This window comes from Lissotriton helveticus, chromosome 9, assembly GCF_964261635.1.
Source record: "Lissotriton helveticus chromosome 9, aLisHel1.1, whole genome shotgun sequence".
In the NCBI taxonomy this organism is placed as follows: Eukaryota; Metazoa; Chordata; class Amphibia; order Caudata; family Salamandridae; genus Lissotriton; species Lissotriton helveticus.
Genome location: NC_136070.1, coordinates 855617651 through 855643364, shown reverse-complemented (window position 1 = coordinate 855643364; position 25714 = coordinate 855617651).

Sequence of the window (25714 nt, the reverse complement as noted above, 5' to 3'; positions counted from 1 at the left end):
GCTTTTTCTCCTAAATGTGCTGGGCTATGTGCGGTATTAATGATGACTTGAACCATAGAGTCGGGGAGAAACCATGTGGCTCTACCCTTCGTTAACCATCCTTGATCTGTCTGGACCCCTCCTTGTTCGGACCATTTCTTGATTTCTTCAGGAGTAGCATGTAACTGGATATCTATGACATCTTGTGTAGGGTCCTTAACTGTCATACATGTAGCCGGATCTGGAGTGTGTGTCAGGTTAACTGGAATGTCTAGAGTCTGTGCTGTAAGCTTGGCTGTGCGATCTGCTAGATCATTACCTTGGGAAATAATGTCAGTAACTTTCGTATGTGCTTTGCACTTCATGATAGCTATAGATGTCGGTAAATGTATGGCATCTAACAGAGCCTGAATAAGGAGACCATGCTGAATCTTGGTTCCATGAGAAGTCATGAAACCTCTCTCCTGCCAGAGCACTCCGAAGTCGTGTACAACTCCAAATGCGTAACGTGAATCTGTGTAAACATTAACTTTCAGGCTCTTGGCGTGTATGCAGGCTTGTGTCAGAGCAACTAGCTCTGCTGCTTGAGCGGACAGGGTATCAATACGGTGTGTTTCAATAACTTCGGTGTCAGTAGTCACTGCATACGCGGCGACTAGTTCTCCTGTACTAGTTCTCATACATGAACCATCCACATAAAGTGTCAGGTCAGGATCTGGCAACGGAATATCTGTCAGATCTTGTCTTGGCTTTGTCGTAATGTTAACTACTTCCACGCAATCATGTGTGGCTGGATTTGAACTAACTGATGGTAACAGTGTAGCAGGATTCAGGACGTTGCAGCGTCTAATTTCTATGTGTGGCTGGAACAATGTCAATTCATAACCTGTTAAACGTGCAATTGTCAAGTGCTGAGTTTGTGTTCGGTTTAAAAGGACTTCCACGGGCAAGATCGGAATGACCTCGGCACCCTTCCAGGTGACAGTTATGGGTGAGCCCTTGGCAATACCATTTGCTAGGGTTTGAATATATGGTGCCCAAACCTCCTTGTCGTGCATAAATAAATCCGCTGGTACTTGATCCAAGCCTGGAGCTCTTCCGTTCGGGATAACTTTCAATATTTTTACAACCTCGGTTCTTTCAAAATATAACGGAATAATATCCTTGTTGGAGAGGACAAGATCCACATCCATCTCGCTAGCAGTTTCCAAAGAGGCAAACTGCATCTCATAGTGAGAGACCCAGAGGTTGGACGGGATATGGTTAGTTGGTTCTCCCCTCGGGATCCCCCACCCCAATTTAACCATATCCCAAAAAGTGCCCATAGAACGTTCTTTGCTGGCACAATACACCTCCCTCCAGTATTTCTCGTCCCAGGCTCGTTTAGCATTGTCCTGAACTTTTTTATAGAGGACACAGGCATTCTTAATTCTATCCCTATCTTTCGTTTTAATTGCCTCTGCCAAGGCTTTATACGCAGCCCTGCATGACTTCCCAACCCATTTTTCGCCCCTATTTACGGGCCTCTTCTGTCTAATAGAAATCTTTTTTTATAAACAATTCCCTTAATTGGTTAAAAAATTTAGTATGGATCGGAATGACATTTGCCACCACATCCTCCTGAGTGGTGCATTTTTGGAGATCAATTGTTGCCTGTATTGTCAGTTCCCTCATTGCTACTATATTTTCCTCCTTCACTAAACAATTCGCCCATTTGATTCTCCTAGTATCATTTCAAAGGACAATATCGACACCATCTAAGGATGCCTCTTGGTAACTCGATGTACATAGCTGAAAGATTAGGAGCAGTGGATCGTGATCGCTTTCGACTCTCTCAACTACCATCATATCCTTAATATTGGGCCAATTCTCTTTGTAAGTGAGGATGTAATCAATACTGCTCCTACGTATACCATTGTTAAAGGTAAAAGCCCCTGATTTATCAGAAACTGTTCTGCCATTTGTCGCCCGTAGCCCATGCTCTACGCATAAAACTTTAAGCTGGAGCGCTGCCTCCGTCCACTTCTTAATAGGTGATAACAGCAGCTGTGGAATGTCCCATGGACAGTCTTCTTCCATGGTGAGATCTATGTCATTACTATCGAGGGGTTCAAAACAACAATTGAAATCTCCAGCTACTAGAATATTGCCTTTTTCATCATAAAACGCAAGGAGTGCTTCTAACTGTTCAATAGTATCCGAGGGTTTACCCCCTGGCATACCCCTTGAGTAAATATTAAAAATAAAAAGGGCCTTAGATTCGGGGCACTGAATTTGTAACAGTAGAATATCATTGCTATTGGTATCCAATTCCTTAACTGTATATCTGCTATCCTGTCTTACCCAAATTATTAAGCCCCCCTTGGGTCTCCCCCACAGACTGGGAATCGCTGGTTTGAAGAAGTTAAGATAACCTGGTCTATACTCTGGTACAACCAGCCAGGTTTCCTGTAGCAATACTAGGTCCTAACTGTCTGAAAAAGACAGCCAATCTTGTGATGTTACCTTACTTCTAAGTCCAGCCACATTCCAAGAAACCAAAGATGTTGCATCAGGAACAATACCAATTTTATAATGACCCTGAAGCCCACTATCACCTGACCCTCAAGTTGGTTATCTTTGCCCAGTTTGGGAAAACTCTTGGATCAGACTATTGTTGACGGGTCTACCCGATGGTGCATTTTTTTCCAAGGCCAGGGGGTTCGTTTCAAGTGAGCTGAGACCTAGGGATGAAAACTCTCTGTGTACATGAGCTGGGCTTATTCCAGGGAGATTCTTGTCTTGTTTACATGGCAGTCAATCATTACCATCCAGCGTACTTAAAGCCTCGAATATATTCCAATGGGACAAAACTGTTTGGGAGACTTTCCTGTATTGGGTGATCTCTTCTTATATTAATTCCTGAATGAATACGTGATTGATAAAAATAACCCAAAGGTAGTATATTAATACAATCTGGGTGAACCCTAAAGGATCCTGCCTGCCTCAAGATGTGCCCCACCAACTCCGGAGACCCAAAACTCAAGACTACACAATCTCCTTCCATACCCTTTCGAGATTGTCCTACCCAGGCGACCCTTCTCACCATTTTGAACTCTTTGTTAAGATGATCCCCAGCACAGTTTTTTAATTCAAAAAATGAAGTGCCTTATTTTTAAGAGAGGACCAATGCTCCTCATTGCCATCTGTAATTTTCGGAACGTTCGCCAAAATAATAGAGTAGGGACATGCCTCCGGAGGAAGATGAAGAAACACTTCCTTAGGAGAGCTATTACCCACTCCGTGTGATCTCCCTAGGGGACCCCGAGGTCCCAACTTCACTCCAGAATCGTTACATGTCGGAGGGGCAGCTATGTTGGCTGTTGGGGCCACAGGGGGGTATCTCAGACCAGTAGGGGGAGCAATGTGAACATTAGTGGAGCGTTCGTCACTGGGTTGTGTCTCATTGATGATGGGATGCTCTTTAAGTAAAAGCCTTTCTAGAACATTTAATCTACGGTCTATTGAATCCAGTTTCACCATGACTGGGTCAATAAGTGCCCGAAACTTATACTCCATTTGCCTTAAAAAGTCAGGATTGATACCTACAAGACTAGAGCCTAACATAGGTCCCATGGAGAAGCTCCCTCCCTGCGCCTTAGTGTTATTTTCCAACCTTTTCTATATGTGGCCCCAGCCCATGAGCAGAATTTTTATTCCTTGCCTGTTTCGAGTTCTGACGGTTACCTTTAGGAGCGCTATGTGCTTTCCTTTTCCCAGGTGGTTCTTTACCTCTACAACCCAATGGAGCCCTTGACTGTCTTGTGCGTGTAGAAGGAGGTGAAGGAGAGAAACTAGATAAGGGTGAACATGGGGTATTAACCATTTGTGTAGACTGCATAGGATCCTCATGAGAAGAGGATATTAACACATGCGTCGTTAGGGGAGAAACTTGTTTGACTTCAATTGACTCTGTTGCTAGAACCGGGTTTGCAGTCAGGTTAAGTGGATCAAGTGAGAGCCTCCTCTCTGTAAGCTCTATCTCCTTAATCACCTCTGATTCAACCCGTTGGAGAAAAGCATCTAAAGTCCCTACAACCCCTGCCCCTACCCCTGTCCCCCCCTTGCGAGTAGTTTTGCTCATTATACAGAATAAAATACAATGAAAGAATCAGATCACAGCACTCCTATTTAAACAACTTCGAAAATGTACATATGTTATATAATTATACGGTACTATGTGGGTGCCAAGATAGAATGTCACTCCCACACTGTAACTAGCAAGAATATTAACAACTTCCAGCTCACTTAGCTAAGCTTGAGTCCCAATCCGTGTAGAAAAAGTTAGGGGGCCGGCCCAGCCCGGCCGCCTCTGGCCCCTGATGGCCCCAGATGGCCCGCCCTTTGCCCGGGCTTAGCCTGGCGAAACCCGCGAAGCTCGAACTCCGGGTTCCTTATGTGCACCACCTGGCGCGAAATGGAAGCGTAGGCGGCGTCAGCCGCATAGAGCCCTGGCTAGTGGGGTCCCCCCGCTCGGCGGCCACGCACAGGTTGCGAGAGGCAGCGCCAGCGGGGGAGACCAGGAAGCAATCTGGCGCATCCTCGCGTCTCACCAAGATAAAGAGCCCCAAAGCGCCTCGAGAGTGTCAACAGGCAGGGAAGGGAACGAGCGTGTGAGCAGGAATGTCCAGGTGGGTCTAAACTTTTAACAGAAGGCACCCCCATATACTCTCTATGGCTTCACTGGCACTTACAATATTAGGAAATCATGCCCACCATTGTATGGGCATATCTGCTCATGCAGATATGCCTGCACCTGTAGTATAGTGAGCCCTAACATAGGGCAGAGAGGCCTGCTAGAGGGGAGACTTACCTATGCTGTCAGGCAGTGCTAGCTGGCTGTCGACCTAGTCAGTTTCTCCCTCACCGATGCATGCAGGTTGCAAGGGCAGTGGTATGGTCCCAGTGAGGGGGTCCCAAGGAACTCTCTTCAGCACCAAGGCCATACGTGCCCAGGGTACTATTTATTATCGAATTACAGGGGGCAGAAGTGCCAATTGGGGGTTTGTTTTAGGAAAGGAGCGGTGGCACAGGGGACCTGGTTGGCAGGGCCCCCGTGCACTACATTCAAAACCACATCAAAATCAGGCAAAAAGTGGGGGGCTAACCATGCAAAAAAAAAAAAAAAAGTTGTGGAGATTGGAGTGATACAATAATGCTGCACTTGATAAAAAAAAATACATTGACTCTGTATTTGTATATACGAAGGGCCATATTTATCAATGTCGTTACGTCGCCCTTCTGCCATGCAGATTTATCAAGTGACACAAGCCGCCCTGCATGGGCCTGAGTGGCTTGATACATCTCGAGTAATGCAAAGCAATGCAAATCACTGTGTTGCATCACTCTGCACCACGGAGGCGTTCCAATACATGTGATGTCTTCACTTTGCAAAGTCTCAGTTATCAACGTAGAAGACATAGGCAAATGTTGTACCACATCAGGGGAGTAACCGATATAGATGTATAATTGCAGTGTAATACATATTTGTTTATAGGTTATGAAACTGGTCTGTAAGTTTCAAGCATTGATTGGAGTTTGGTGAATCTTTGCAGTGCTTTAGCTTATGGCAATCATCTAGAGATTTATGATTATCCTTGGGAATTCACCAATTTGGGTTGAGTTCACAATGATTTAGCTATAAGAAGTTGCAACTTAGTTTTATTAGTGCTCCTGCCTTACTTATGGAGTAAATTAAGTACCACAAGTGTAATTTGAAGAAAATTCTTAATCAATTGGACCCTCTATGTTTACATCATTTATACCTTAGTAAATCAGTGAGTACTCAGTGTTATGGATTGTATTGTATTGGGATGGAGAAGGAATTCTTACCTCATTTGTCACTGTAGACCAAATACGAAACGGAAATTGCCCTACTTGATGACTACATTTCCAAATTCTTAGGAATTCACAAAGGTTTTCAGGAGTTATTCTGGGAATTTCTGCTGCTGTGGCTGTCACATTTTACTACTCAGGGAATACTTTTTGGAATGTCACCTTCGGGTGAGCAAATATAAACGTATATATTTGCTTATGCAGAAATCTCTGTGCAAGTGGGAAAATTCCCTAATATGTTTTTTTCTTTTTTGATCTAAAGTATTGCTTTAAATGGGGGAATAATAGTGCAAGTACTCATTTAAATGTGACAAATGGGTGGGGCTTGGGGCAGGGCTTAGAGGAAGACATGCTGATACTTCTTGACTTCTATACTACTTACAGCACATACGAAAACGTAAGAGAAATGTCTCTAAATAAACAAAGAAGGTTTGTTTACTCATTACACAACAAAAGCCAAACACTGTGATATTTTAACATTTCCTTGTTTTGTAATATTTGAAACATCAATACTGTTAATTGCTGTTGCTTGGCACAATACTGAATATCCTCGAGGGACACAGAAAGAAACAAGCAGACGTGCACACACAAGCATTCCACACATTTCCTTAAATATATCTTTCAAGAGTGCCTCTATTCTCTCCCCCTTTCTCTCGTATTTCTCTCACACAAAAAAAACAATCACAGGCAAGCAGACAAACATAAGCAGACACTTACTCAAAAGAATCAGGTGGGATTAAAGCCATTTGAACCTGGCTATCTCCAACGGCTTTCTTGATAGCGCTGTCACCGGGCTGCCTCGATTTCTGTGTTTGCAACACAGCATGATGGTGAACACCCCGACAGTATGCAAATGAGCCTAAGCTGAATAGTTCAGCGGGGCTCGGCTCAGGTCTACAGAAGTGCCTTGGCTGTCAAAGACAGGCCGCCAGCACCAGGGTTTCATGAGTACTGGTACTCTCCTCGGCAGTAGAGAAGTGCCAGTACTCAGAGTGATAAAACTAAGAAGTGGCGGTATTCAGTACCTGTGAGTATCGGCCCATTTAAAGGACTGCTCTAAAGGTTTTTTTTCTACTCGGGGAAACCTCTTTCCGTACAGCCGCTATGTTTAGTATGTTTTCTGGCCATTTCACTCTATAACGGGATTTACACCTCCACTAATAGAATAAATGGCTTTTAGGAGTGTAAATTCATGATTTGTGAACAATATAAAATGCAATTTGCCTGATTGTTGTTTCGCATTGGAGTTTTGCACAGCGGTGGCCGACTCAGGTAAGCACGGCGGGGCAGGAAGGGGTGGGAGGAGGGAATTTGCTTGACATCAAAATAGGTATAATTAAATAAATAATACCTATTCCGTTGTCTGGTGGCTTCCCCCATGCCCCGCTTGACCCAGCCGGCCACTGCTGCTCAGATGTCTTTGCTCTTATGGAAAATCTTTTGAGTGTGTCTGAGACTTTTTACGGTGCATTATTGGCCAGTCCTCTAGCATTACAGCATAACAATTATCCGTGCATTGATCACCCTTTCTGTCAACTCGTTTTTTTTTGGTTCTTATGAATGTTCCCCTCAAAAGTCCATGCTTACAACATCAGTTTGAATATTTTTCGCTTATGCACTGTATTCATAGTTATAGAGAATTCATCTTCTGAACCCACTGCGGTTTTTTTGTTTTTGTGACTACATTTTTGTCTCAGCTTAGGGTTTTGGTCCTGCTAAAAAACATACAATCTCAATGTTTCAATTTCAAAGAAAAAGTATATTTCTTTTCAATGCATGGATAAAAAATTGTGATGACCTGTGAAACGACAGCGCCAATTCAGGATAGAAGTTACATTATTTTTTAAAAGTGAAAGGGGGAACGGGGTGGCTATAGGCAATGGGGTGGACAGTGAATAGTAAAGGAAATATTTGTACCTCACTGTCTGGCCATGCCCATTGTATCTTTTATCATCTCCTGCACAAATAAGCTTCACTATTGCTATCCTTATTTTGTCCATCCTGCTACATATCCTTGGTGGTGTCCTTGTCCTATTGGGCTGGTTTAGCTGCATATGATAACTTTGTTCTCTTGGTGGGCACCACATTCACCCAGCTTTCACCTCAGCTATTCATGCACTTGGCCCTTCAGGTAAAAGAAGACATTAGAAACAGGCAAGAAAATGATACTAAGTCGGCTAAGGACATTTGAGGAGTGGTAGTGTCCTTCGTGTGAAAAGGGGAACTAAAGTAATTCCCTTTGTCCAAGTTGAATTCTGGGTGGGAGGAAAACACTGAGCGCCACATTACTATGAGAAACAGAAAGCCTCCAATCACAGGTTGCAAGCTTTCCGTGTCCCACCCTGGGTTTCACTTTCGACCACCCCATTACAATGCAGGAGGATGAAATGGAAACTGACCGGTCATTTCAGCTTGACACAACAGGCTCAAGGAGCCTGTCGGCCAGTCAGATGCCTGACAGTAATCCCAATGTATGGCGTTTTCGTCGTCAGGATTATGATCATGGTTTCTGACAGGCTTTCCATGTCAGGATTTCCTATATGGAAAGCCTGTCAGAAATCGACTTTGGGGGCCCCTAGCAGGGCCCCCTTCTCCTTGTGGCCTCCGTTTGGGGGCCTAGAGGGCACATATTGTGCCCCCCTGTTCATACCTGCACCATATGGTAGGCACCTTGAGGTGCCTGCCAAGTGGTGCAGGAATGAACAGATTCTCCCATTTTTCTAAGGAAGCTTCTGCTGCAGCTGGTTTATGGGGGAAACGGCCTTTACAACGAAGCAGTTTACCCGAAATCTTTAACCACGCATGCAGTACAACGCATGCGTGGTTACCACTAATGCCTTTACCACGCATACCTTTACTACGATGTTTGTAGTAAAGGCATATGTGGTAAAGGTAAAAAGAAAAAAAGGGGGGCTTGGGGGGGTCTCCCCCCCAAATAAAACAACTCACCATAAGTCACGTCGGCGTCAGCGTCGTTAAAGATAAATCGGAAAAAAATGCCGTTTTCTCTTAACGACGTATGACGTCACCACGCATTTATTCGAGGAAAAGTTTATCCGTGGTAAACGAATTCCGTTGTAACGCATGCGTGGTAAAGGCATGCGTTGCAACGGAATTCGTTGTTTCATCATATATCCGGTTTATGGCTGCAGCACAAGCTCCCAAGCAGAATTGGGTGTAAGTGGTCGCATTGTAATGCTGCGGTGATGCATCTGCACATCGGCCAATTGAAGCGGCAGATTCCAGTATAGCAATTAGGATGACACGCAGCAACACGTTGCCTTCGGTGATTCCCACTGTCGTTGGGCCTGTAACGAAGAATAGGCCCAGGAACAGTGTTTCGAGTGAAACTTGCTCCTACAAGAAAAGCCATGCTTTAAGAGAAGAGGCTTCACATGAGAGTCAGGGAGCCATGGAAATCTTTTCTCTGTCTATCAGATTTTTCCAGAATGGCAGTCTTGTTAGCTTGGATTCTGATGATGGTCATGACTAGGGGGTGAGGGACGAGGAAGTGGAGTCCCAAATGCTCATGCAGGAAGTGAGTGATGCCCAGATAGGGGACTCAAAAAGGCCTGGGTCATCAGGGCAGCTCTAAAGACCTCCTATTTGATAACACAAGCAGTACTAAGGTAAATTATTAAAAATATGGGCATACAGCGTGGCTGGTTGAACAATATGGAATCGCCATTTGTTATCCTCACTGAATCACCTTTAGCCAATAAAAGTCAGGTTGCCCAGCATGATGGAAAAATCTGGGATATGTCTCAGAATAGGGCAGACTTGGACACCTTTCGAGTTCTTGGGATCTCCAAGTGAATTGAGGGGGATAACCCCAGAGGTTATATTTTTCATCTATTTAAACAGGAGTTCCTCAGGGCTCTAGAAACCCCACAGCAAGATGGGTGCACTTTAGTGCAGCTCCACTGGCTAGGATGGACCATCCGACATTAATCCTGCCATTCATCTTTCATCCACCCACAAAAGTGCTGGAACGGGTGTAATATCGGTGGGGGCGCTCAGATGAGCCCCCCAAGTCAGCTACCTGTGGCCTGCTGCTGGGGAAATCTACCCGAGGCGAGGGCCGCATTGTGGGATCTCCTGAGAGGAGCGCCGCCAAAGCTGTGAGTGAAACTAGCAGAGGGCCCTGGACTTGTGGAGCTGAGTGAGTATGACCTGCCATCCACGGGCCTTTATCGAGGAGGTACTACTACGGGGTGCCGAAGGGGGTTGTGGACACGCTGAGGGCCCCTTTTACTACAGCTGCTGTTTACGATGGCTCAGGGCCTTGAAATGAGGGCAGCAAGGCAAGGTGGCAATCGCGCCTGACCATGAACTGTGTCAGGTGTTGCGCCATAGATTTGGCCCCACCAGAGACCTAGTATGCCTCTGATAACATCGGCACCCATGCCGCATTGGTGCCCATAGGTGGGGGTGCTGAGTGGAAGTGAGGACCCTTGCAGTGTCTGACACAATGCCCAAAAATATACTCTGAAGTGCACCCTGAGACTGCTGCAGTGAGGGAAGCAGCCCAGGTTGCCAGGGGCCTGTTTTTGTGGCCTAGGTCGTCTAGATGGCGGTTTAATAATTCCCTTTTGCAGGACCCAAATTTCTCTTCTTCCTTTACTTCTTTTGCAAAGGAATTCTTCATTTTAAATTCTTCTCCTGACACCTCTCCTTCACTTCTATGGGACACTTTAAGGCTACAGCCCGTGGTTTTATTATAGATTATGTTTCCCAAAAAAAGAAGCTTTTACTCAACCAGGGGAAACTCTTTCTTGCCAATATTAAACATCTTGAACACCTATTCTGCACATCCTCTTCAGACTCTCCCCTACAGGAGCTGGTTTGTGCCAAACTTGATTTTAATAAAGTAACTACAGACAATGCTTCTTCGTTTCTACTCCGATCGTCCGCTCGGTACTATGGTGGCCGTAACAAATCCTGCAAACTTTTGGCAAATGATCTTAAGTCTCAGAAGGAACGTGTGTGATTGACTCCATTCGATCATCAGATGGAAGTTTTCTTTCCAAAGATCAAGCTATCTTAAATGAGTTCACAACATTTTACAAGATTTTATATACCCCGGAATCCATTCCGTTGCCTTCTCTATTGACGCATATCCTAATAAGGTTTCACCTTCCCCCCGTGTAGACCTTGATTTCAGTTCATTAGAATTGGATTTGTCTATCCAGGAAATCTTACATTCCTTAACTCTACTTAAGATAAATAAAACTCCAGGCCCTGATGGATTTACGGTAGAATTTTTTCTACACTTTTCTCATATTCTTTTTCCCAAACTTTTACAGCTTTTTCAGTTTTTTCAAAATTCTGGTAGTGCACACAGTTCTTTTTTAGAGGCTCTAATTTAATTCACAAAGACGGTCGAGTCCCCAAACAATGTAAAAATGAACCCCTATTTCCCTGGTAAATGTCGATTATAAGATCTTTGCTAAACTCGCGCTACACCCAGTGCCGGACTGGGAACAACAACGTGTCCTGGCAAAGTGCTCAGCCGCCCGCCCCCCCCCTCCCCACTGGTGGGGGGGGGGGATAGAGGTGCCGCCGAGTTCTTTGCCGGGCCGGTTTTCAGCCGATTTTGGTACAGGGACGATTTTGCAGCTATGCTGCAAAAACAGCCCTGTAAGCCCCCAGGGGCCCAAAACCGCCCCCCCACCCGTGCGGCGCACCGGGGGATTGCCCGGTGCCCGCTATGGCCAGTCCGACCCTGGCTACGCCTTGAACATCTTCTCCTGAAACTTATAGGTTTAGAGCAATGTGGTTTCGTGAAGGGTAGACTAACCTCTGATAATTCCCATTTATTTTTTAATGTTTTAAATAAAGCCCCATCGCTTTCTTATCCTCTTGCTGTTGTTTCCATTGAGGCAGAAAAAGCACTTGATAGAGTTAATTGTTCTTTTTAATTTAAAGCTCTTCAGTGGCATGGCTCCGGCCCTAAATTTATCTCTCTAATATCTTTATTGTATTCAGCTTCTAAAGCTTATGTAGTAGTGAATGGACTCATTTCTAACTCCTTTAACATACATCGAGGAGTGCGTCAAGGTTGCCCTCTCTCGCCTCTCCATTTCATTTTAGCACTTGAACCTTTTGTGTTACGCATTTGTCAAAACACCTCAATTTCCGGCTTTGAATATGCCTATCAACATTTAAAGCTATCAGCTTACGCAGATGATATCCTACTTTTCATTTCCCATCCTGATTCTTCTATCACTCCTCTTCTGCAAGAAATGTTAGATTTTTCTCATGTTTCTGGTTATAAGACAAACTCTGATAAGACAGAAATCCTTTTTATCTCTAAATTTTGTTTTAAGCAACATTTTGATGCTACTGGCTTTAGATGGAATAGTTCCAAAATCAAATATCTTGGTGCTTGGTTTAACAATTTTATATTAAACTCAGTGAGAATTAATATGAAGTAGGTGAGTGATCAAATCCTATCCTCATGGAATCCTCTTTTTCTTTCCTGGTGGGGACTGCTTGATTCAATTAAAATGATGATCACCCCTATTTTATATATACTCTCTCTAGGATACCCATTCACATCCCTCAGACCTGACGAACTCCTGAGGCGGAAAGCCGGGAGCAACGCTTCTTTTTAAAATTATATTATGTGTGCTTATTGTGTTTTTAACTTTTGGGCACCTACCCCTTCCTCTCCTTCTTCCCCTCACCATTTGCACCCGCTCAGCCGATCAGGCGCTACAGCGGCCCACGGGGAGGATCGCCACCGCACCGGGGGAAGCCCTGGGTGACGGAGCTCACGCTAGGCCACGCCCACTTTCGCCTCCTTAAAACCGCGCCTTCAGCCTGCGTGCGCTACAGACCTGACGAACTCCTGAGGCGGAAAGCCGGGAGCAACGCTTCTTTTTAAAATTATATTGTGTGTGCTTGTTGTGTTTTTAACTTTTGGGCACCTACCCCTTCCTCTCCTTCTTCCCCTCACCGTTTGCACCCGCTCAGCCGATCAGGCGCTGCAGCCCACGGGGAGGATCGCCGCCGCACCGGGGGAAGCCCTGGGTGACGGAGCTCACGCTAGGCCATGCCCACTTTTGCCTCCTTAAAACCGCGCCTTCAGCCTGCGCGAGCTACAGACCTGACGAACTCCTGAGGCGGAAAGCCGGGAGCAATGCTTCTTTTTAAAATTATATTGTGTGTGCTTGTTGTGTTTTTCACTTTTGGGCACCTACCCCTTCCTCTCCTTCTTCCCCTCTCCGTTTGCACCCGCTCAGCCGATCAGGCGCTGCAGCCCACGGGGAGGATCGCCACCGCACCGGGGGAAGCCCTGGGTGACGGAGCTCACGCTAGGCCACGCCCACTTTCGCCTCCTTAAAACCACGCCTTCAGCCTGCGCGTGCTACAGACCTGACGTACTCCTGAGGCGGAAAGCCGGGAGCAACGCTTCTTTTTAAAATTATATTGTGTGTGCTTGTTGTGTTTTTAACTTTTGGGCACCTACCCCTTCCTCTCCTTCTTCCCCTCACCGTTTGCACCCGCTCAGCCGATCAGGCACTGCAGCGGCCCACGGGGAGGATCACCGCCGCACCGGGGGAAGCCCTGGGTGACGGAGCTCACACTAGGCCATGCCCCCTTTTGCCTCCTTAAAACCGCGCCTTCAGCCTGCGCGCGCTACAGACCTGACGAACTCCTGAGGCGGAAAGCCGGGAGCAACGCTTCTTTTTAAAATTATATTGTGTGTGCTTGTTGTGTTTTTAACTTTTGACCTACCCCTTCCTCTCCTTCTTCCCCTCACTGTTTGCACCCGCTCAGCCGATCAGGCGCTGCAGCGGCCCACTGGGAGGATCGCCGCCGCACCGGGGGAAGCCCTGGGTGACAGAGCTCACGCTAGGCCACACCCACTCTTTACCTACTATAAGGATGACCTTTCCCCGGCCGTGCAGCGGGCGCGCCGAAGGCGCGCCAAAGGCAAGCCCGTCTGTGCCCGTCCGTGCCAGGCCGGGACCCGGGGCCCCTCTCTATGCCAGTTTTACAAACTACTCCTCTGTACAGGTACTGACCTGCCGTGGGGACTGGCCCATTAGTGGTTCCACTCTGGCCGTCGTTAATAGCCTGGGTATCTCTAAGGTCAACCAGATTGCCACCAAACCTGGAACTCAAACTTTTGCACCGTCCTCTGCCTCTTTATAGCCGTCGCCCCAGCCCTGCCTCAACCCTCCCCTACGGCCTTGGCCTATCTTCTTAACACCCGTTCTGCGGTTAGGCATCAAGTAGAGCTATTTGACCTCCTAGATACCTCTAAGCCTGACCTCCTATTTCTTACTGAAACTTGGTTTACTCCTGATTCGCTACCAAACGTCCTAGCAGCCCTCCCCGATTCCTACTATATTCTCCGTGCGCACCGTCCTGGGGGGAAGACAGGCGGTGGAGTGGCGATGATAGTCCGCTCCAACCTTCAGTTTCAACTCCTCCCTCATTCCCCTATTGCAGCAGTTGACTTCTTGGTTTTTCGCTCCACCAACCTTGCGACTCCCCTCACCTGTGCGCTCTTCTATCGGCCCCCTCAGGCCACCCCTCATTTTATCCCGGCCATACAGGAACTACTTGCCACCTTGGTGGTCAACAACTCAGCAGTTCTACTATTAGGAGACTTTAATTTCTGGCCGGGTGACTCTCATGAGGACTCTACGTCCAAAGACTTCTCTGATACCCTCCATTGCATTAATTTCACCTCACACATCTCTTTCCCAACCCATACTCATGGTCATATTCTTGACCAAGTTTGGTCCACCAACCAGTCAGTTTCTATATCGACCGTTCTTCCTTGTGCTTGGACGGACCATTCTTTGATCTCTTTCGCTCTTGACTTGGGAGTGACCAACACCTCCCCCCCCTTAAAAACACTTAGGCTTGAAACTGGAATCGAGTGGACCTGGTCGCTTTAGGCCACTCGTTAATTTGTTCTGCTCCTGCCCTGATGGATACTTCCCCTAACACCCAGGCAGCCACCATAAATAGCTGGCTCTCTACTGCCTGTGACCGAGTTGCTCCCCTCAAACGGGTAAGAACACGTCGCCCTCACGACGCAAATAGATGGTTCACTAACGATCTCAAATCTCAGAAATTGGTCCGTGGGCAGGCGGAACGGTGCAGATACTGTCCAGATTTGAAGGCTCAATATTTGACCCTTCTTCGGACCTATAAGATAGCTATACTTGCAGCTAAATCGGAGCACTTCTCCCAGAAAATTCATCAGGCTGCCAACAAAACTAAAGAGATTTTTGCGATCGTACACGAGCTAGCAGCTTCAGACAGAGTTGCTCCCAAGCCCATTCCTTCCCAATCTCTCTGCAACGCCCTCAATAACTTCTTCATTGAGAAGATAACTACCATCAAGCGTAACATACCCCTTCCTCCCTATTCCTTCTCCTGTTCTCCTTTGCCGCTGAATAGAAAAGGAGAGTACCCTGCCTCAAGATATAAAGGCCCTAGCTAGAGGGTCCAAGGGATATACCTAGAGGGGTGGTTAACCTAGGGATTGACACTGAACATCACAATCACATGGTCAAATCAAATAGACTAAATAGTTCATATTGAAAAATACATTTTTTATTTTTTGTTTTCTGATAACACAGACATAAAAAGTTTCTTCTTAAAATATAGAAATATATTTTTTAGCATATCAGCAGTGCATATAGGTCATAAATAAAACAAACATACATATAGGGACAATAACAGAAGGGAAATTTGTCCTACCCAGTAACGGCCTATACTTAACACACACTAAATCATTCACATTCAATCCTTCCTTACTCTAACTAGTCTAGTACCATACATCATTCATTCTATCAGTCAATTTTCTACTCCTTGCGGGTATAGCACAACGATGGTTCATGTGCTGGTTATGTCAAGGTGTTAATCCGGATAGGTGGTTTTAGCTACGGGTCCTGATGTAGTGAGGACAATAACCGTATTCCTGGAGACATACGCCGACGCGCGTTTCGGTGACAGGCCAGTTAGGCCGCACCTTCGTCAGGGCAAGGGGCAGTATACTGGGACGGGCACAGAGATAAACTTCTGCAAGATAAGGAGTAAAACATGCATTTTACTTTCATGTATGTATATATACTTTTCAATTTACAGTTCAGTGCTAGCAATAAACATTCATCATCATAGATGGGTTACTACATATTTCAGACATTTAAAGAGACTTCCAATATTTCAGCATGTTATTTTGTACATCTGATAAACACTGGAGCAATGCTCCTACACCTGACCGTTGATTGCCATGCAGTGTCAAACCTTCTAGAGACACTCCCTAGGATAGATTCCCCGAAAGGTGAAATCTAAAAGGCATCATGATAGCCTTGACTGTATGGACCAAAGAGCACATTCAATACCACACAAATTCTTTACTCACACGTAGGTCTATAAACTGTTTTTATCATACATATTAAGACAGTTCATAGTCTCTCTCAGCACTCCTCTCTTTTGAACACGCATGATTCTATAGTGTAGATCAAGGACCGAGTCCAGAGTCAACAGGTAGTTCAGCTAGTCATTCTTTGTTAGTATTGATCCCAGCTCGGACCAAGTAGTCTAGTAAAACCATGCCCACAGTTGTTTAGTTATTTCTGGGATTTTCACTTTTATATTTTACCTGATTTTAGTTTTATTATTCAAGAATATCAGGCATCAGGCGACTTCTAGGAGGTATGGGGGTGCCGATGCTGCAGGTAAAATCCAAAGCCAGGCTTCAGGCCGTTCAGGTTCTGTCAGGGGGATAATTAGATTAACTCTTTTGTCAACATTTCGGGGCACTTCTAAACAGGTCAGATTCTTGTTGTTAGTCCATATCCTTTATAGTATCTGTGCTTATGGCCATAGGGCATCAAAAAGGTCTTTCAAGTATCCATCTCAACCGCTCTCTAGTTTACAGAGATCGTGTTTACCGGTTTAAAATATTTAAAGGGCTTGTTATTGTCTAACAGACCTAGTGCTGTAAGTTCTCGAGATACCTACCAGAATCAATCGGCACCTTGGCGTGGTGTTTTTATTCCCCCTTCCTGTTTAGGCGGTCACATAGGGTCTGAATGATAGTAGGCAACAATGGAGCCTGTCAAAAAGGGGCGAAGCTAAATCAGTGACGTATCATGGCCAAGATAGTAATTAGTTATTATTACTATAGAGTAATAGCGTGTTTAGGAAAGTTCATTAACACCACGCCTCGCTATTCAACAGTGCTGTTTATAGCTACCAGTACATACCGGGGAAGTTGGCTCGTAGGGCTGGAGTTCTCCTTTTTAGTGTTAAAACAGACGCTGAATGGTACATTTACTTCTGGCGTTCCTACAGATAAAGATGGCAATTCAGTAGAACTACAGAGCCCAACTCCTGCAGTTTCATATTACATATTTATTTTACATCATTATTTACCTTTTATAAATAAATTCGCTGTTCTTAGAAGGGGGTTCCAGTAGTGCTGTACTATGTCATTTTCTTGTCATAGGTAGTATAGGTACACGATGTAATCCCAGAAGGATAGAGCTGCCTCAGTGGGGGACTGGCTGGTGCTGCACCTGGGGCAGAGGGGCATAAAGAATACTAAGAGACTGGTCTCTCTAGACAGGTTTCGTAGTTATAGGGCGCTCGATTTTCAATGCTTACCTTCGTCTCGCGAGCAGTCTTCCTTAAGTTGGGATTCCGCCGACCCGGTCTGTCGGCCGATAAACGGAGACTGGCCGGGTCGGCGGAATCCCAACTTAAGGAAGACTGCTCGCGAGACGAAGGTAAGCATTGAAAATCGAGCGCCCTATAACTACGAAACCTGTCTAGAGAGACCAGTCAGTCAGTACAATAATGATGTAAAATAAATATGTAATATGAAACTGCAGGAGTTGGGCTCTGTAGTTCTACTGAATTGCCATCTTTATCTGTAGGAACGCCAGAAGTAAATGTACCATTCAGCGTCTGTTTTAACACTAAAAAGGAGAACTCCAGCCCTACGAGCCAACTTCCCCGGTATGTACTGGTAGCTATAAACAGCACTGTTGAATAGCGAGGCGTGGTGTTAATGAACTTTCCTAAACACGCTATTACTCTATAGTAATAATAACTAATTACTATCTTGGCCATGATACGTCACTGATTTAGCTTCGCCCCTTTTTGACAGGCTCCATTGTTGCCTACTATCATTCAGACCCTATATGACCGCCTAAACAGGAAGGGGGAATAAAAACACCACGCCAAGGTGCCGATTGATTCTGGTACGTATCTCGAGAACTTACAGCACTAGGTCTGTTAGACAATAACAAGCCCTTTAAATATTTTAAACCGGTAAACACGATCTCTGTAAACTAGAGAGCGGTTGAGATGGATACTTGAAAGACCTTTTTGATGCCCTATGGCCATAAGCACAGATACTATAAAGGATATGGACTAACAACAAGAATCTGACCTGTTTAGAAGTGCCCCGAAATGTTGACAAAAGAGTTAATCTAATTATCCCCCTGACAGAACCTGAACGGCCTGAAGCCCGGCTTTGGATTTTACCAGCAGCATCGGCGCCCCCATACCTCCTAGAAGTCGCCTGATGCCTGATATTCTTGAATAATAAAACTAAAATCAGGTAAAATATAAAAGTGAAAATCCCAGAAATAACTAAACAACTGTGGGCATGGTTTTACTAGACTACTTGGTCCGAGCTGGGATCAATACTAACAAAGAATGACAAGCTGAACTACCTGTTGACTCTGGACTCGGTCCTTGATCTACACTATAGAATCATGCGTGTTCAAAAGAGAGGAGTGCTGAGAGAGACTATGAACTGTCTTAATATGTATGATAAAAACAGTTTATAGACCTACGTGTGAGTAAAGAATTTGTGTGGTATTGAATGTGCTCTTTGGTCCATACAGTCAAGGCTATCATGATGCCTTTTAGATTTCACCTTTCGGGGAATCTATCCTAGGGAGTGTCTCTAGAAGGTTTGACACTGCATGGCAATCAACGGTCAGGTGTAGGAGCATTGCTCCAGTGTTTATCAGATGTACAAAATAACATGCTGAAATATTGGAAGTCTCTTTAAATGTCTGAAATATGTAGTAACCCATCTATGATGATGAATGTTTATTGCTAGCACTGAACTGTAAATTGAAAAGTATATATACATACATGAAAGTAAAATGCATGTTTTACTCCTTATCTTGCAAAAGTTTATCTCTGTGCCCGTCCCAGTATACTGCCCCTTGCCCTGACGAAGGTGCGGCCTAACTGGCCTGTCACCGAAACGCGCGTCGGCGTATGTCTCCAGGAATACGGTTATTGTCCTCACTACATCAGGACCCGTAGCTAAAACCACCTATCCGGATTAACACCTTGACATAACCAGCACATGAACCATCGTTGTGCTATACCCGCAAGGAGTAGAAAATTGACTGATAGAATGAATGATGTATGGTACTAGACTAGTTAGAGTAAGGAAGGATTGAATGTGAATGATTTAGTGTGTGTTAAGTATTGGCCGTTACTGGGTAGGACAAATTTCCCTTCTGTTATTGTCCCTATATTTATGTTTGTTTTATTTATGACCTATATGCACTGCTGATATGCTAAAAAATATATTTCTATATTTTAAGAAGAAACTTTTTATGTCTGTGTTATCAGAAAACAAAAAATAAAAAATATATTTTTCAATATGAACTATTTAGTCTATTTGATTTGACCATGTGATTGTGATGTTCAGTGTCAATCCCTAGGTTAACCACCCCTCTATGTATATCCCTTGGACCCTCTAGCTAGGGCCTTTATATCTTGAGGCAGGGTACTCTCCTTTTCTATTTAATGGTTTTTCCCCCCTTTTTCCTGCCATATCCTTAAGCTACCCACGGGGAACCCCCTTCTTTGTTCACTCCTTTGCCGCTGACTCCTTTCATTCTTGACCAATTCCCTCCGATCTCTAAGGAGGCCTTTCTTAACTTACTAGGGAAGGCCAAGACGGGCTCCCCGGCTGACCATTGTCCTGCCCATATTCTGAGAGATATTTTCTCCAGCTGTCCGGAACCCCCTTGACTCTTCTTAACACTTCTATCATTCAGGGAGTGGTACCAGACTCATTTAAATCGGCCACGGTTATCCCTATTCTTAAGAAATTGGGCACTGATCCCACTCTCCTCTCTAACTTCAGTCCCATTTCTTTGCTCCTGTTGCTGAGCAAAATTCTGGAGAGCCATATCACCTCCTGTCTCTCGGCCTTTATTGAGGCTAACCATTTCTTGGCCAGTCTGTTGTTCTCTCCGTGGTGGATGAGCTCAGGAGAAGTGCTGACACTAATTCCCCACAGGCCTTGGTCCTCCTCGACTTGTCCGCCGCCTTCGACACGGTCGACCATTCCATCCTTCTCGACCGTATCCGGGGTGTCGGCGTGCGGGGATCGGCCCTAGCATGGCTCACCTCTTACTTGGAAGGCCGCACCCAGGCTGTTCGGCTGGAGGGCTTCTCAGCCCCCACCTGTTCAGTCTCTTGTGGGGTGCCCCAAGGCTCATCCCTTTCCCCTCTTCTTTTCAACCTCTACATCCTTCCTCTTATTGTTTCTTTACAGGAAATGGATGTCTCGGTGTTCAATTATGCCGATGACCTCCAGTTGATTTTCGACCTCTCCTCTTCCTCTGATTCTATTTCTAAGTTTCACTCTACCTTGACATTCATTTACCACTGGATGAATCTTAATCAACTAAAGTTGAACCCCGATAAGACGGAATTGGTTCTTATCGGTGGTTCCTCCAATCCTTGGACTTCCGCTTTTTGGACCCCTGCTTTGGGTTTACCACCCACCCCCTCTGTCTCCGTGAAAACTCTGGGTATTAAAATCAGCCAAGACCTCTCCATGCGCGCCCAGATTAGCTCGGTTGTCTCATCCTGTTTCTTATCCCTCAGAACTATCCGCAAAATCTCCCGTTACTTCTTAGTTGAAGCCCTTAAACTTATTATTCTGGCGTTGATTTTATCCCGCCTAGATTATAGAAACGCCCTATACGTTGGCATTCCCGCGTACGAGCGCCGCCGCCTACAGCTCATTCAAAACCAAGCGGCTCGCCTCGTCTATAGACTTCCGAAGTCACATCACATTACCCCTCTGTTAAAGTCTCTCCATTGGCTCCCTATCTTTGAACAATCTCTATTTAAGATGGGCTGCCTGATCTTTATGTCGCTTGCTGGCATGGCCCCTGCCTATATTACATCTAAGATTAGTGCCTACGTGCCTGGTAGAAGCCTTCGCTCTTCTACCCAGCACCTTCTCAACGTCCCTCGATATCGCAGGAAAAAACTGGGTGGATCCAGATTCTCGACTCTTGCCCCCCTCTTTTGGAACGCTCTCCCTCTTGCCATCAGATCCATTTCGCGATACACTGAGTTTCGAACAACCCTAAAAACCCACCTCTCCCTGGCTTATATTCCTTAACTTTCTCCCCTGCTCCCCTCAGGATAGTCTTTCTGCAGCGCCAAGAAACCGACTGGTAATAGAGCGCTTTACAAAACCCTTCCAACTTCCAACTAAGATATATTTTTAAAAAATTGATTCCCTGCTCTCTAAGTTTTTATGGAATGAAAAAAATCTAGACTTTCCTTATCATTTCTTCGTAAAACCAAATCTCTGGGAGGAGTACATTTTCCTGATTTTCGTATCTACCATAAGGCCTATTGTCTTCGGCTAGCTTCTAAATGGCTCCTTACCGAACTCTCCCCCTTTACACCTTTATGGGTCTCGATTGAGCGTTCCTTGCAGGCAGCCTTTTCTTTCAAGGAAATCCTTTCTTTTTCAACCAAAGTTAGCATCTCTTCTCTTCCATTATTTAAGCACACGTGTTCATTATTAAAACCCCACTAACAATTGAAGATTATCTCTAGAGCTTCTTTTCTTCAATCTCCTCTTTGGTACAATCACCTTATTACCCTTAATAACAGACCGCTGTTTTGGAAATCCTGGAGAGATAAGGGAATTATATGGGTTCAGGATCTGTTTGATTGGTTCTCCCCATGATCCTTCCCTCAGTTTCAAATAACTTTCAATTGCCCTCAATCGTTTTGCTACACATTTTCTGTCTTGGTGGCAATCATCTTGGATGTTTTTTACTCTTTGCCTTCCAATATACCCTCCTCCATTGATTGTCCTGTACACACACTACTGCGTGCTTGTCTGAAGGCTTCCTATTTCTATAAAATTCTTCACTCCTCTGATACTGTTTGCCCTAAGTCTAAGACCGAGGCTGCTTGGGAGGCGGATCTGGGTTGTGCTTGGAGCATAGATTTTTGGAACAAACTCTGGGGCAGGTCTTTGACGACTTCTAGATCTGCTTCCACTACTCAATCTTTGTTCTGGTTATACTATACCCCTTCATCTGTAGCTTAATTTACTCACTCCAATGACAATACTTGCTGGTCTTGGCAATCCCCCTTGGCTGATCTGATGAACCTTCTCTTCATTTGCCCCACTGTTGCTTCCTATTGGAACGATGTTTGGAAACACCTCTCTATTATTTTTAATTTTCACACTTCACTATCCAACATCATTCTTTTCCTTGGTAGTTTATCGGACTCTTTGTGGTTGTTCCTTACATGATAAGGGTTTATTTGATTTGATGTTGGGTTTAGCCTTCCAGCAAATTGCACTTAATTGGAAATACTCATCTAAGCTTTCAGTGAAAGCCTGGTGGAACAATGTTTGTCACTATCATAGATAGATGTTGCATTTACATCTTCTGGTAAACCTTTTGTAAATAGAGAGTTATTTTGGTTATCTTTATCTAACTTTTTGTCGAAATGTTCACTTCAGGTTTCACGCACGCATGCTGAGAATTTTTATCCTCCTTAAGTATTTCTTTTAATTTTTCTTTCTCCTTGATTTGATCTGCATTTTCTTTTATGTTAACATTTTTTACCTGCCCTATTTACCTAATAAAGCTTATTAAATATAACAAAGAACTCCCCACTATTTAAAGAGGCACAGAGGGAGGAGAATGAGGGACCCAAAGGAATGAATATTAGGGCTTTAAAAAGGATTAAAGGCACAGGAAGAGGCAATTGTGGTAACAGGGAAGCAGCAGAGTGACATGATACAGCAGCAGAGATGAGGTAGAAAGGAGGAAGACGGGACGAAGACAAAGCGTCCATACATGGGGTGCCAAACCCCTTAGGAGGGCACCTGTTACAGGGTTTCTAAAACATGATGCACGTGGACAAATACAAATACATTTTAAAACTACTATATATGGAGATAAAGAGTAAAGAAGACTCTAAGGTAGAAGATTGCCAAACAGCCAAGTGTGCCGATACTTGGACGGCAGCGTTGCCATATCTGTAAGCATCATTTGTGAAATGTTTCCAGAGAACATTGTGGAGCTATGTGAATTACATGGATGTGATAATGACAGCTAGCGTCAGTTTTACATAGTTTGCTTTGCTTCTGTGCAACAAATGTTTTAGATCCAGGAAGAGTGTAAATCCAACATAGTCCTGGGCAGTGGCGCAGCTAGCCTTATGGGCACCCGTGGTGGTCTCTGCATTTGCCACCCCACGGCAACTGCAGTGAAGAGTGGGAAGGGGGGTTGCTGATGGGTATTTTCTCCATTTGTCATTTTGCAAATGCATTGAGGAGCCAGGGGAGGTGATAGCGGGAGGAGGCCACCGGACCCAAAACTCGTGCTGCCCGAGCGTACCAACCCCCCCCCCCCTTCTAGCTAAGCCACTGGTCCATTGGATGACCTAGATCATGATCTTTGATTTCAATGTATGATACCAAATAGACGGCTGACTTCTGTGCATATGGCAAGCAGTTTTCCACTGCTTTACATGTTTTTTCAAAGCCATCCCACTCCAGGAGGGGGTAGGTGGAATACTCAGACAGATCCCAGCTGGTGTATTCTGGAACTGCCAAAATGTACATTATGATGGTGTAATTCACATAGTTTGGGGAATTTAAAATTTTTCTTTATACTCAAAATGTCCAGAATTATACAATTTCGCCATGTTATGTAATCAAACTGCCGTTCATGACAAAATTACAGCATAGAAACTCGGAAACAACATGCACAACCACAATACAACCAGCTATTGTTCATGGGAGTTGTGATTTTAGCACAATCTTTAGTGCAAAATGTGTCCTTGTGCCAAAAATTGATTCAATTAAGTATTTCATGCTAAAATATAGCACTAAATAACAGATTTGCATTTTGCATAAATATGTAGAATATCGTACAGTTTTCCGAGTAGTGGCCTGTTACTCAGTCATTTTCGACAAATATATTAAAAAAGCAGAAGGAAAGTTTCTGGGCCTCATTTATGAAAAGTGACGCATCGCTGTGAGAAAACAGAGATGCGTCACTTTTCATTGCGCCCTCCTTGCGACACCAATGATGCGTCATTTTTACAGTATGAAGCATCATGTTGCAAGGAGTTACAGATGCGTCAGTATTTCTGACGGATCTGTAGGCGGAAAAATGACGCATTTCTGGAGTGTGTCACAAAAGTGATGCAACTCCAGTAATGGGTCATTTACACATGGGCAAGTCCCATGTTAAATGTGCCTGCATCAGTCTTATACCTGCCATGAAGCAGGAGTAAGATATTGACGCATGTACGTCCTAGAAGTGGCGTAGTGAAATCTTATAGATTTCCCTGCGTCACTTCTACGGCCTTTTATTGCGTCGGAATGCCCCCATGCATACATTATACTTGGCATAGGTATAATGTGGTGCAGGGGTTTACAAAGTAACGCATCTACCTAGATGGGTCACTTTGTAAATATGGTGCAACAAGGCTAATTTTTTGCGCAGCTGGTGCTTCACAAAAAGTGACTCACCATCGGCGCAAAAGTGACGCAAGGGCTCATAAATAAGCCCCTCAGTGTTGCTTTTATCTGGGAGGTCAGCGTGGAGGCGTGAGTGGACAGGCAGGGGTGAGAACAGAGGGGTGGTTGGTACGGGGAAGCTACACCAGTTAACTCCTTAGCAAAGAGGTCACAGTTTCAGTGGTGACATAACCAGAACACCACCATCCTCTTGTGGTAGGGGTGTGCTGGATTATTCAGGATCCCTTATAGGAGACCACAAATAGGCAAACTGGCTGATAAACGTGCAAACCCGTCAGAGCAAAAGGAAAGTAGTTGAATGGGACAGGATGGCGTGCCCTTTTGAAGAGCTGCCGATACCAGAACACATAATATTGTTGCTAAGTAAATGTTGCCAAAGAGAATAGCAGGTGAATTTCATTAGTCCCACCACACGTCCTGGCCAGAAAGTGATTCTAGTGATGATTTCATAGAGCAGAGTGTAGGCTTGGCACACTGCTAATATTGACAAGACCATTAAGCTAGTGAGAAAGTGGGACAATGAGCAGAAATGGGGACAGTTGATATATATAAAGTCAGCATTCATGCTGCTACCTGTCCACTCTGCTGACTTTCAACTGTTGGGCATCCAGTTTCAGGGTCAGTACTATGTGGCCACAGCAATGCCCATGGCGTGCTCCTTATCCTGTCCTGTGTTTACCTTCTTTGTGAAATGGGTGGTGAGGCAAGTGTCCAGGTCTGGGCAAGTGATGCACTACCAGAAAGACTTCCTCATTTTAGGCAGGATGGAAGTCAATGGAGGTGGTAGACTGATGAAGACTTTGATGTCGGTGGCTGAGGAACTTGTCATCCTGCTAGCACCTGAAGAGACACAGAGCCTGTGCACACATCCGGTGTTACTGGGTATTAAATAGGACTCAGTTGAAAGGGTGTTGTGGCTGTCAGATATCAAATTGAAAATGATAACTGAGCTCTAGCTGTGCGCAAAGTGGATGAATGCAGCAAGTGCAAATATGGCAACCCTATCTGCACCTGTGCTCGGCA